This window comes from Coffea arabica, chromosome 8c, assembly GCF_036785885.1.
Source record: "Coffea arabica cultivar ET-39 chromosome 8c, Coffea Arabica ET-39 HiFi, whole genome shotgun sequence".
NCBI lineage: Eukaryota > Viridiplantae > Streptophyta > Magnoliopsida > Gentianales > Rubiaceae > Coffea > Coffea arabica.
Window position 1 is genome coordinate 16,832,096 of NC_092325.1, and position 5,322 is coordinate 16,837,417.

The 5,322-nt window shown below is 39.7% G+C and overlaps 1 long non-coding RNA gene across 1 annotated transcript; it reads right to left on the reverse strand.

The window, feature by feature from the left end:
- Positions 1-1,747: 1,747 nt before the first annotated feature.
- LOC140013195 (uncharacterized) lies at positions 1,748-4,801 on the reverse strand. The gene is made up of 3 exons (XR_011820258.1): positions 4,605-4,801; positions 2,740-2,815; positions 1,748-2,047 (listed from the first exon to the last, which is right to left on the reverse strand). It is a non-coding gene; the product is annotated as an uncharacterized lncRNA (long non-coding RNA).
- Between the last annotated feature and the right edge of the window lie 521 nt (positions 4,802-5,322).

Here is a 5,322-nt window from a genome sequence, read left to right on the forward strand (position 1 = left end):
TGCTTGGTTGGTTTTATACTCATTGTCGTGTCAAAGATAAAATCTGTAGCTTGGCCATTGATGGGAGTTGTGAAGTCAACCTTGCAAATGCTATCATGGTTGAGAAATTAAATCTCCCAACCATTGATCATCTTCAACCGTACAAGTTGAAGAGTACTCATGGTGATGTTTGGGTTAATAAACACACACTTGTACCTATTCAAATCGGCAAATATGTGGATGAAGTGTTGTGTGATGTAGTCCAAATTCAAGAGACACATGTGTTGTTGGGCAAGGCATGGATGTCGAGGCGAGAAGTTAAATATGACGGACATACTAATATGTATTCCTTCTTATTTAATGGTCGTCATTTTGCACTTGTATCACTTACTTGTGACCGGCTCTGTGTTGATCTAGCATACATGAAAAGGGAGCTTGAGCGTTATAGGATGGAGAAAAAGCTAGATGAGGGAATTGAGCCTGAAGAGGTAGAATCTGAGAGAGTTGAAAGCAATGAGATAAAAGGGCCAGCTGTTGAACTAGAAAAAGAGATGGACAAATCTGATGAGATGGGTAATGAAAAGGAAGAGAAGAGAAAAAGTGGGCTGATCATGAGCAAGAGTGATGTGTTCATGGATCAGGGCCAGCGCAATGACCCAGTCCGAGTCCCATTGGGCGCAGTCACACGTGCACGAGCCAAGCTCTTCAAAGAATCCCTCCAAGCCTTTGTTCGAGTTGTCCAAGACCAACATGGAGCCCATAGAGATATTGAAGGCTTAGAAAGAAACAATCAAGTAACTTATACCTTGATCCAAGCCCATGAAAAATCAAGTGGGCCTCTTTGTGAGTCGGCCGATTAGGGCCTTAGTCTTTGTTACTTATTTAGTTGGACTAGTTGCTTAGTAGAAGGCATGGGCCGGCCCATCTTGGAATCAAGATGGACGACTTCCCACTTAGGGTTTCTTTAGGGTTTTTCTTGTTACCTTTAGCCTATAAATAGGCTAGCTTTGTAAGGTTAAAGACACAAGTTTTATGAATAAAATTCTTAGTATTTTCGTTTTCTTCCTAAGAGAGAATTCGAGCCTTTAACTTGCTTTGGCAAGGGTTCTTGAGCAATCTTGCGTCCTGTCTTTGATTGTTCAGCCGACCTATTCCCCTGGAGTATTCACCTTCATCGGAGTGTCGATCTATCGCTTTAAATAAAAAACGTGCCGTTCGTGTTGATTTACAGTCCCGCAATCCAAACGTTGGACAACCTTGCTAGATCCTTGGGCAAACGTGCTACGTGTCTCGAAACGCGTTGATCGAGGAACGTATCAGTTGGCTTCAGAGCTTTGGTTGAGTTACCTTCCGTTATATCCGTTACATTTTAGCAACACTCTCCTGTATTTCTAACATTTCACGCTCCTACATTTTAGCAACACTCTCCTATATTTCCAACATTTGAGGAACACTCCCCTATATTCTCTCCTACATTTTGGAAACACTCTCCTACATTTAGGAACACACTCCTACATTTTATGAAGCTAAGTTTTCTTTGAGATTCCATTCACACTAGCGCATCCATCAAATCAGTCCAAAATTTCCCTTCAAATTCCAGCCACTTAAACGTTGCAATCTTGGAGTACTTGTGACGCCCCCACTTCTCCCTAAGGCGCACCAAAGGGTATCCGCGGAACGCCTGCCTAGCTCTCGCTAGGACTCAAGCAATAAACGTTCAACTTTAAAGCGATACTAGATACCAAAATCAAATTAGTACGAATACATATAGTGCGGAAACGTTCATGCTTAACAATATCCATCCATTACCCAACCTGTCAGCATATGGCTCTGATGCCAACTGTGACAGTTTTCATGGTCACATCACAAGGTACCTATCAGCTTGCCACCCGCACGTCGTGCGTTCATAATACAACTTAAATTTCAAAATATATATATCACAGATATCCGAATGATACATTAAACTTCCAAAGTACAATCATAAAGGGGTCAAGCCAAAATACACCTGAAACCCTAAAACAAAATATATCCAAAAGGAGATTTCTCCGCGTTAACTCCATTTCCAGTCCTGTTAAGGAAAACAATTCTACAGGGTGAGCAAAACGCTCGTGAGGCCAAGGACACACATGCAAGCACATTGTTCAAATAGCAATCTCAACTTTATTAAATAAAACCGTGATATTTCAATAAAGTACCATTTGAGCAGGAAAAATAATCAGAAACAATTCAAGGATATAGTAGCTCTCAAGAGCTAAGTTCCACTCGCTCTGCCGATGTCATTCGTATAGCTTCCCGCATTGACCCTCCTGTCAACCGGGTCGGTATTTTCATTTCCGTAGATCACCACTTACTTCCCTCCGTCCACCGTACACCCCAAGGGCCCACAAGTCTGTTATAAGGCGATACTCTACAAGTATGCCAAGCAGGACCTCTTATTAGGTCGAGCTTATAATCTCATGGCTCGCCCAAGTTCCCGACCAAGCCCATTGCCGGCTCGAGTTCAAGGTCGGCCTATGAGTTTGGGCGTCCCCCATTCATTTGGAAGTCGAGGAGGTTCACTCCAACGACATATGTAACCATTACATAGCATTGCATTTCATTCATTCATTCAATACATTTCATTCATTCATTCAATACATTTCATTCATTCATTTGAAATCAGAACGGATGCGATAAAGTACACACCCGCCCTTATTTTTAAAATCTCTAATAATTACCACAATTAAGCAAGTATCAAAGATTCACACACTTGACACTCACCGAGCAATTTAATAAAGATTATTCGCTGGAGTTCAAGTGTCCATGGTGAGATCCTCTTGAAGGTCTCCTTGTGTGCCTGGCAGTTAATGGTGGATAATTACTCAAGTATCTCAATTATCACGTAAGATTGTACATTAGTACGATCTAAGGAATATTTCACAAAAATGAACCTCAATTACTCGTAAATCGAGGTTCAACTTGCGTTTTATGAAGTATAATATTAGTTGAGTTTTTATCATGAAAATCGTGGGCAAAACGTTTAGATAATATCAAAAGTGTAAAGAGTTCTTGAAAAACTCTATTTCTTTGAAATTGGAAAATTTTCAGCTTTATCATGAATCTTTGAAAAATCGTAACTCACTCGGTACAAGTCGAAAATTGGAAAACTTTATACCGTTGGAAACCTCTTAGAAAGTACTATAAGTTCCTAGAAGACACTTTTCCATGAATCGAAGTGGAAAGTGCTAAAAAATGGGCTTGAAGGTGCAGACTTGGTTTCAAGGCAGCATTAAGTTGGATTTCGGCCAACTTTGAAAATTCGGCACGATTTACACGTTGCAAACCGGCCTCTGAAATTTGTAACCCAATTAGAGTTGCAAGTGAGGTGTATAGCAAAGCAAGCGGATCAAGAATCGGAGTTTTGAGTACCGAGATACGGTAGGTCAAAGTTGGGGAAAATTCAAGACTGGAGAAGAATTTTCCAGATTTGAACCTCCAACTCTAGAAATTTAATTAGGTATCGAAACGAACTTGGATTGACACCAAAATTGGTAGTATTTCAATACTATATGGAAGGTATCTCTCTGTTAAAATTCAGGGAAAAATACCCTCGGGAAGGTAGTTAACTAATCATCCAAAGTTTCAGAAAATTTCTAAGGCAATCTGCCTTTTGACTTTCATTTCCCAAATTCAAATCGTTTAACCAAGAAAGCTATCCAACCATGGTTCATTTGTGAAATAAAGGTCTAAGATACAACCATGATACCTTTGGTAATGGTTTAGCATCGAAATTTCAATTAATAAGATCACTCACGGTTTTTGTCCAAAACCAGTCCAAATGTTACGTTTTTCCAAAACAGGGCAGTCTTTTTATTTTGGTCACAATGCATTCAATTTAACTCAGAATTGAGCATGGTTTATGGCGTTGGAAAATACATTCATAGGACTAAAAGTTCACAGAAGAAATCGTTCCAAAATTTGGCAAGCAACCAGCTCGAAATTGAGCCTCAAATTGCTGCCTCTACAGACCATTCCAGCAGTTCCGAGAAACAGGACAGTGGTCTTAAAACGCTTGGTTCGGCTCACTCACAAGGAATCAGAACGTGCATTTTATCTCAAATTAAAGCCTGGGATGTCTAGTTTCAAACGCCACTGACGGCACATGATTTCGACATCCGAGGACAGAGTTATAGCCAAAACACCACCGCTGGTCTGAGCCATACGTGAACAGTTTCCAGATTTGCTAGTTTCCCCAAAAAAATTCATTTGCCCAACCAAACCTTATTATTTTTCAATGAAATTTTTCACACATCTAATATAACATATAAACATCAGGTTCATGCCAATAATTCACCAAAAATTGGCCTTATAGTGGCCGAACAAAACAGGGGTATTTTTGGAAATTTTTGCTTCTTGCACCCAATGAAGTTTCTATCAATTACCCACCACTAATCCATCATTTTAACCACTAAACCAACAATATAACCACCATCAATCATCAAATCAGCAACAACCCAAGTGTGGGAATCCATAGAGCCCACTTTTCAATTTTTCCAACAATATCAAGATACCCATACACATGCAATAGCTTAAGGATGCATTTCTACCATCATAAACCAAGCTTAAGGTGTAGGATGAGGTTATACCTCCTTGTTGCTCCAAACCAGAAATTTCGGTCCTCAAGATGCTCCAAGAAACCGTGAAAATCTCCTCCTTTTGCTAGCTAGATGAACTCTCCAAGCAACAAGCTAAGTGTAGTTCAAATTTGGTGTGAATCTATGAAGGTTTTGTGCAAGAATTGAAGATGAAAATGGCAACTTTGTGTTGTGTTTTTGCTGCAGAGAATTCGGCCAAGAGAGAGACTAAGAGAGAGAGTGTTTGGTCCAAATTTAGCTTCTTAAGGAAGACACAAGGTGTGGTGCAAAATCCTCCCCAAAGTCAACTCTCACTAGGGTGCGTTTGGTGCGGTTACGGCTCGATTTCTCTCGCATTTGTTTCACTAGTGCACTAAACCTCTAATGCACTTATATTCATGTAAATATTATTCACTCTTAATTGTCCCGAAATAAGGGTCTAAAGTCCCTCAAACAAAATCGCGTGTGTGAAAACGCGTACCGTCAATTTTAACGTTATAACGCGAAACTGCCGAGAAATTCTTATAACGATTGCACTACTAACTATCACTTGAGTATTTATTCATAATATTACCTATTTTAGGACCGTAGTACAAGTCTCCAATATTCCAAGTTCACTGTGCTCCTACGCGGTTAAAATCTCCAAGCACTATTCACTATTTTTACTAAACGCGCTCTAGGAAATTAATTTTTGAAACGAATCATTTTAAAAATATAACGAAGTTATATT